Genomic DNA, 9,010 nt, shown 5'->3' with positions numbered 1-9,010 from the left:
TACACCGACCATCCTCTGGATGCTGTAAAACGTGTCCACCCCCAAGGCCCTATATGTATGTGTTATGTGAGAGTGTGAGTAATGTGGATGTCTAGGTTGCAGAATAATAACATTTCTAAAAAGATTATCCTGTTATCCCTGTTTTACCTTCACCTCTCCAAAAACTGCATGAAGAAATTCACACTTGGGATTTACTGATATTTAAGAAATTCATCGTGCTTTCATCTTTTAATTTCATTTTCATAAACTGACTTTCTTAGAAAACATGCTATACCCAATGTTTTGTTTTTACTTTGTCTACTTTTTATTATTACTACTGCAGTTCTCTGCGCTGTACATAGTTAGCAATTCAATTGAAATACCTTTTTTAGGTGTTGCCCACTGACTCAATATTTTTCTTCCTATTTTCTTTTTAAATTTAAAAATTAAGGAAGGGTGCTGAATAGTGGTCTCGCTCAGGGCAGCAAAGGAACCCAGAAACTGTAAGTAAAGTTCAAAAATCCATTTTCTCTGTCACTCAATAAACTTCTCAGATGCAGACGTGGACAAAATTGTTGGTACCCTTCAGTCAAAGAAAGAAAAACTCACAATGGTCACAGAAATACCTTTAATCTGACAAAAGTAATAATAAATAAAAATTCTATAAATCTTAACCAATGAAAGTCAGACATTGCTTTTCAACCATGCTTCAACTGAATTATTTTAAAAAATAAATGCACGAAACAGGAGGGCATACAAATCTCGACAGGAACAACACCTGTAGGTGCTCACTTTCAGTTTCATTTGTTATAAAATGTGAAAATCCGCATAGGCTACGTGAAAACGAAACCTATACATACTCAAGCTAGCTGACTCAAAAGCAGTCACAGAGACAGGGAGGAAGAAGAAGACAAAATTTAATCTTGGGTGATGAAGCGTTTTTGAGCCTTAACATGTGGAAAAAAAAAAAAAAAGACTCAGCAGGAATGAACCGTTTCTGAGCAGACACGATATTTGTGCACCGCTAATTTAAGTTTTTCCTCACAGGAGCAGAGTCCTGCTGAGGCTCCAATGTAGCTTCAGAGGAAAAATTATCGCGATGGAAGTTGCCCAATGGCCAGTTAGGTGCTTAGTTCTGCTTACCAACAGAAAGTGGTCACTGAGACACTCTAGGGTCGGGCGCAGAATTAAGATGGAAGGAGAGAAGAGATAAGGATCCTGAGCTTTTCATGGTCTTCTTACAATTCTGCGCAACTTCCTGAGACATTTATGATGGATACTGTAAACTATGTTGGTAAACTAAACGAATACGCACACACGCATCACTCTGAAGTGAGGTAAGGAGACCCTGACCATGATAACGTGTAAGTTCTCGAATGATGAATCAATTTTATTGGAATTCCACATGAAAGACCAATACAAAGTGGTGTATACATGAGAAGTGGAACGAAAATCATACATGATTCCAAACATTTTTTACAAATAAATAACTGAAAAGTGTGGTGTGCGTAATTATTCAGCCCCCTTTGGTCTGAGTGCAGTCAGTTGCCCATAGACTTTGCCTGATGAGTGCTACTAACTAAATAGAGTGCGCCTGTGTGTAATCTAATGTCAGCACAAATACAGCTGCTCTGTGACGGCCTCAGAGGTTGTCTAAGAGAATATTGGGAGCAACAACAAAAAATTGATTCATGTTTGTGGCTGTAATGTGACAAAAAGTTGGAAAGTTCAAGGGGGCCGAATACTTTTGCAAGCCACTGTATTGTACAACAGATGTTAAAGATCGAATTGACAGGCAGGAGGACAACAGGAAGACGATTGAGAAGATTCATGGATGTAGTGAGAGGCGACATGCAGAGGGTTGGTGTGATAGAAGAAGATGTTTCTGACAGGGGAAGATGGAGGCAGCCGATCTACTGTGGTCACCCCTAAAGGGCAACCAAAAGAAAAAAAACATTTGTGCAATCAAGATTCAGTTTTTCACACAACTAGATATATTGCTTCCCAAAGGCTGAAAATTGCAGAAGAACACCTCTGGGACATTATGTTTCAGTCGATCTGTTACCACCAGGTTTGTGCTTCAAACTGTCCAGGAGCTCAGAGATCTGGTGACCTAGTCCACATGTGAGAGGAGAGCCCAGAGGACACCAGCCGTTGTATCATTAGGAGCATGATGTTGTTCGTGCATAAAAGCATGTGGGGGCCATACAAACTACTGAGTTCCATTTTGAGTCGCTGCAGTGAAACTTCAGCAAGTTCACTGGCGTGCTGCATTGTTTTTTCACTTTAATTTTCTGCATATCTATGAATTCAGCTCTCTGTAGGTTGATGATTATTTTTTCATCAAATGATGTGGCATCCTCTCGTTCTTAACACCTTGCCCAGCCCACATCAGTATAAATATGCAGCATGTTTTTTTCCCTTTGAGACCTGATGTGTTTTCAAATTGTTCCTATACTTTATTTGAGCAGTATATAACAAAACTCTCATGTCTTTACAGATTCAACCCGAGTCCAGTCACAGATGGTAAAGCCTACCCCAGTGGTGAGGGGAAGACCAAGAAGGAAGCAAAGCAAAATGCAGCAAAAAATGCTCTGGAAAGCCTGTCTAAGCTTGGTCATCAGGACTCAGTAGAATCTGTAAGATAATGTTCGTTTTTGCTTGAGAGAAATGAAAACCCAACCTGGGGCAATTGTCTCTCTGATGCATTTTTTGTTATCTTGACAGAGAAACAATGCAGCAGAAGCTTCAGTTCAGATGGTTCTTAGCTTTACAGAGACAGATTTCAAAGGCCTTGTTAACCACTACAGTCAGAAAACCAAACGTTCGTTCGTGGAGGTGAGTGCGACAGGATGGTAGTCGTTAAAGACAACTTCTTTGGTACAGGAATGATGGTGGAGGCTTTGAGGAAGGTAGGAACGACAACCTGGCTCAGTGATGTATTAAAGATGTCTGTGAAGACATCTGTGAGATCTGCAGCGCAGTCTCTCAGTGCTTTTCCAGGGATGTTACCAGGACCAGGGGCTTTGTGGGTATTGATCCTGCGAAGGGATCTCCTCACACTGTCTGGGGATAGTGTCACCACCCAGTTGTATTTTTTTGGGGGGGGAGACACAATATTTAACATGTTCTGCTGCCTTGATTTCAACAAACAAAAACATGAGAGTGGTAGATTGTTTAAAGACAATGCAAAATATAAACAGTAGTGACATTTTAATCAAATGCTTCCCTTTGGGTGAAATATGCATAAAATGAATGATGTTTATTGTTTTCTATGTGTTTTAGGTGTCCATCAGGTCAACAGCATCTGAAGATGGTGCTTCACTTATACAGTAAGGCACTCACTGACACCACAACAGCATTATAACTATATAATAACGCTTTCAGTAGCATGTACAGTGCAGGCTGTACAGTAAATGTATCTATCATCTTTTTCTAGGGACAACAGTGAATCATCATCACAAAACACTGCAAGTAACTCATCAAACCCTTCTAATTCCCAGGTCTGTTCTAACATAATGAAAATAATAATAATAACAATAATAATGTAATTTTAAAATAAAATTATAATAATAAATGGCACTCTGACCCTTCCATTTGTAATATTCATATTTACTGAGTTAGGACTTTTCCACATTTGAAATCTAAAAAATATCTTCACTTTATTCCCTAAGGATGCTGTCAACAATGACAGCAATGAAAACAATACAAGGCAAACATCAACCCAGTCAAGGTATGAAAATCCTTTTAACTGATGTACAATTACATGGAAGACATCACTTTTCTCCTTCATGCCTGAACAACATTGTATTTGCCTGCAGATTTTTGTCAGAGTTCAACTCTATAGAGCATCTCGACAAAGGAGGGTTTGGTTGTGTTTACAGAGCAAAGAACATACTGCTGGATCAGTATCGTGCTGTAAAGATTGTCCACAGCACTGAGTAAGTATGTAGTGGTATTCAGTGTACAAGCATCTCAGTGACTGATGCAATAAAAGATAATTTGAGATATTTATTCAGTCATCTTTCATTTAATTCTGTGATCAGAAAAGCTCTGCAAGAGGTTACAGCACTGTCAGAACTCCATCACAGAAACATTGTTAGATATTACAGCTGCTGGAGAGAGGATCACAAATATGAAGATCACATGTCGACTTCTACCGGCAGCTGTTACCAGTAAGTTTTCTCTGCCTGTAAAATGTGCTGTACCTTTTTTTAATGACCATGAAGCTGACCTTTTTTATTATTTTCTTTTCTTCTTATAAATAATAGGAGTAATTTACCTCCACAGTACCTCTATATTGAGATGGAGTTATGTGACTCCAAAACACTTAAAAAGTGGATAGAAGAAAAGAACGAAAACACTCCACCAGACTCAAAGAGAAGACAACGAAGTCTGATCATCGCCCAGGAAATAGTCAGTGGAGTGGAATACATTCACTCCAAAGGCCTCATCCACAGGGACCTTAAGGTAAGCCTCTTAATCACTACAACACTACCTGTGTTGCACCGAGTTGAAAAAAGCAGTTGTCACAGGAATTGTTAGAAAAATAAGGGTTTACAATTTTTTTTATCTCCCAAAATTATACCTACAATCCAATAGATGTTGAGCTCATAAAAGAGGTCAAAGAAACAAAACTAAACTCAGGCAAATGACTGTGAACTTAACAAACTATTCAATTCAATTTTATTTATATAGCGCCAAATCACAACAAAAGTCACCTCAAGGCAATAACTGCCCAAAAAACATAACTGGCCTAAACAGGAAATGACACATGGGGGTATATATAATGGCTGATTAGACCGCTATGACACAACATGGGGTAACAAAAAAAATAATAATAATGCAATCATAAACATCAAAAACTATGCAGTAAAATCTAGTTTGTTAGTACACTAAACACCAAAGAAGAATATCAAAAACACTAAACCCTAAACTCAAATATGTAATTAAATACAAAAGCTTTTTTTAAATGAAGGAAAATACACATTCTCCCCCTTCAGCAGGAAGTGGTGGTGCGGTCCAATCATCCCGCTTTGTATTTAACTGCTTTAAACCCTGGCCGCAAGCTTTTGTCTGGCAACTTCCAGGGATGATGGCAGGTAAGAAACGGGTAAAAGAAACAAAGATTGGTTAAAGTCAAACAAAGAATAAGAAGTGAATTAATATAAATACATAAGTAGCCTAAATGGAAATAGAACAAAGTTGTCCAAACCAATCAATGAACTAACTGGAAACTAAAGTGTGTTATTGTGTTCAAATGAGGAAATAAGAAAAACATAAGAGTTGGTGAAAGCACTACAGCTTTATTTGCACCATGATGTACTGCTGATGTGTTCCAACATTAATTGCTATAAATTAATTTCAATTTTTCAATTGTCAGCCTGAACACATTATGTTTGGAAAAGACAAAGAGGTGAAGATCATGGACTTTGGTCTCGTCACCACTAAATTTAGTTCCAATGATGAAAACCTGATGCAGAGAACAAAGGGGACAGGAACCAAGTCTTACATGGCTCCCGAACAAGTGAGATGTATTTGTTTGTTCTGTAATGTGTCCCTAAAATTCATGCATGTGAATGTTGTTTCACGAGCTTTGATAGTAATCACTCTGTTTGCTTAATTTAATTTACCTTTTACTTTTTCATCACAGAAGAGCAGGACAAACTATGATCAGAAGGTGGACATGTTTGCTTTGGGGCTGATATTCTTTGAACTTCTTTGGAAGCTTTCCACAGGCATGGAAAGAGCAAAGGTGAGTCAGTTTCATAAACACAGGTTACAACAAAGTCCAGTTTTATTTAAAACATTTGTGCCACCAGTATGTTGTCATATTGCCTGGCCTGTGTTTATAGTAGCTGCTATTATAGTAGCAAATACAACAGAAATATCTCTTTATTTTCCTGAGTGAGTCTTACCTTCTTTTATTATTTGGAATGCTTAATATATCATAGTTCAAAGTTTGTATTGTAGACTAACATCCTCTTTTGTCCTCTTATCACTACATGAATACCAGATTTGGGAAGACATCAGAAGCCAGAAATTCCCCAAAGAGTTCTCTGAGACCTTTCCCCAAGAGGTAGATTATCAAAGCTCTAACTATACTAAAATCTTTTTCAAAGGATGGTCCCCAGCAGAGGAACAGTAAAGGATTCATGAATAGATGTCCCAAGTTTTAGAAAATTAGTCGGTGGTCTGAAGAAAACATATCTCAGTCATATTGTTGTTTCTTACAGATGAAAATAATTCAGTCAATGCTGTGTAAGAAGCCACAAGACCGGCCTGAAGCAAAACAGCTGAAGGCAGAGCTGGAGAAATTCACTCAGACATCTCAGCAACTGAAGTATAATTCATTAAGAGTTTCATGTGTTTAATGTATTTATTTGATTACATTTTGGACTAAATAATAGTGTTGCTGTCCACAGGTTTACTTCAGAATTTGAACTCTTGGAGCATCTTGGTAAGGGGGGCTTTGGTTCTGTTTACAAAGTAAGAGATAAACAGTTGAAGAAAGAATATGCTGTGAAGATTGTCTGCTATAAAGAGTTAAGTATGCTGCGGTAGGATTCCAGCATTCAGTGTTACATGTACAGTACTTGTGCACTTTTTTTACTGAAGCTTCTCTTGATATGTTTCAGAAAATCTCTTCGAGAGGTGAGAACATTATCAGACCTCTTCCACCGTAACATTGTTAGATATTACACGTTTTGGCTGGAGGGTACTGAATACGAGTGGGACCTTAGAGACAGTTATGACAGTTATGACAGTTCCGGTTTTTCAGAGTGAGTCCTGTGGACGTACTTTTAATATCAATTTTTAATGTTAAACAATTGCGTCACTTTTTCTCACTTCTTGCTTTTTTAGCACTGCAGAAATCTCGAAGACAAAGTTCCTGTATATTCAGATGGAGTTATGTGCCAAAAACACACTGAGAGACTGGATTGATGAGAAGAATAAAGAGAGTGTGCAAGACTCCAAGCGAAGAGAAGAAAGTCTGAGAATTGCTCAAGAAATAGTTTGTGGAGTCGAGTATATTCACTCCAAGAACCACATCCACAGAGACCTTAAGGTGAGACAATGCAGCAAATTTCAAGACAAAATAAAATTGTTCTGCTGAAATTAGAAGGTACTTCAAGCGTGTGACCCCTTAATGTGTCCTCTGGTTTACTATGACAAGGGTCTTTAGGCGCCCTGAGACACATAGCAGACTTTTGTTGACTATTTTTAAATCTGCTTTTAGGGCATTCATGAAGCTATCAAACAATAGATTGTGCAACATCATTGCTGATTTTTTGGTCCCTAGAAATGATCAAATAAATAAACATAAATATACCTCTTTGATAATTTTGCTCAAACATACCTCATGTTCTTCTTTTGAATGCAAAGCCTGCAAACATCATGTTTGGAGTGGAAGGAGAAGTGAAGATTGGGGACTTTGGTCTGGTCACCAGTGATGATGATGATGAAGAGAGAACAGTGTGCAAAGGAACTCCATCTTACATGGCTCCTGAACAAGTGAGATGGTCTATACTGACAATAATGTTTACTTCTTTTTTTTCATTGGTTAATAAATAGGATTTTATAAATGGCCTAAGTACTACATGTGACACTTAACAAAGCTCAGTCTCACCTCTCTTTAGTGGTGAGAGCTGTAAAATCATCAGCTTTTCTTCCCGCAGAATTTTATTTGACCCTCAAATTTAAGCAATTAAACTGAAAGATGAAAAGATTTTTTTAATTCAAGCATAACTGTAACATTTAGCACAGTGATTGAGAAAAATATGACATCACATACATTTGTCCTTTGTCTGTTTGTCTATCACAGAAGACTGAGAGGAAGTACGACAGAAAAGTGGACATGTTTGCTTTGGGGCTGATATTCTTTGAACTCCTTTGGAAACTTTCTACTTACTTTGAAAGAGCAAAGGTGAGATTCACTGCAGTCATGTTAACCATTGTGCATATGCATGGAGTTATTATATACCAATAACTAGGTACCTGTAGCTGGTTTCTTCTGGCACAGCTTTTTTGTGTGTTTCAAATATTTTCATTCTTCAAACAAGTGTAATTGGAACAATTATTGTATAAACTAACGTCCTCTTTGTTCTTTAATGACTTCATTAACACCAGATTTGGCCTGGCGTCAGAAGGCAGAGGTTCCCTGAAGAGTTTTCAGTGACTTTTACCAAAGAGGTAAATTACCATATTCATACTATGCTTACATTTCGACAGGATGGTCATCAGCAGAACAGTGATAAAACTTACATTAAGTGGTTTACTCAGTTATAAAAGGTCCTCTTTGATTGCTGAGTTGTCTGGACACAACATATACATTTTTTTAATATATTTATTATTTATCTGAGGTTTCATTGCACAAGACATTACACATACACCGTGTTTTTTCTTGTTTTTAAACAGAAGCAAATTATTAACTCATTGCTGTCTGAGAAACCAGAAGACCGACCTGATGCCAGCGCCGTGAAGGCAGAGCTTGAAGAGTGGACTCAGATATTCAGCACACAAAAAGCATCTCGCCAGGAAAATCAAACTGTCTGATAGTCACAAGAGAAAAGTTGCAAAAGTCACAGGAGCCTTTACAAATCTGTCTTGTTGCATCTGCTTAATGAAATAATTTGATGTACTGTGTAATATTATGTTGGGTAACTGTTAACGTGCAAAGTTAATATATGGAAGAGGTCACATCATGAATCCCGGCTATTTCAGGGAAGTTTGTATTGGATTTGGAAATGAAATGTGAAATCATGATTTTAAAATCTAACTATTCAAATCAGTTTCCCGGTGTAGGTCGTCACTTTGTAACTGTTGTTAACCTGCTGCTGTCCTGAGGAGGAGGAACTGTGATGCTATGTGTACTTCTGATGGATTCATGTTGAATGTCAGAGATGAAAAAAGCACACTCCATGTGGCTCAATTTTAGAAACTTTTCTAAATGTTTTCACTCATTTTTAACCCATGAAATACAGTTTAACATATTTTTTTCTTCCATTTTTTGTTTTGTTCATTTTAATCT

General features: G+C 37.5%; 1 pseudogene; it reads left to right on the top strand.

Annotated features, from left to right (window-relative positions):
• Positions 1–2,479: 2,479 nt before the first annotated feature.
• Positions 2,480–8,973, top strand: LOC102194129 (interferon-induced, double-stranded RNA-activated protein kinase-like; annotated as a pseudogene).
• Positions 8,974–9,010: the final 37 nt, after the last annotated feature.

This window comes from Pundamilia nyererei, unplaced genomic scaffold, assembly GCF_000239375.1.
Source record: "Pundamilia nyererei isolate P.nyererei 1_Seehausen unplaced genomic scaffold, PunNye1.0 scaffold01523, whole genome shotgun sequence".
Classification (NCBI taxonomy): Eukaryota; Metazoa; Chordata; class Actinopteri; order Cichliformes; family Cichlidae; genus Pundamilia; species Pundamilia nyererei.
This window is presented reverse-complemented; position numbering and strand designations above follow the sequence as displayed.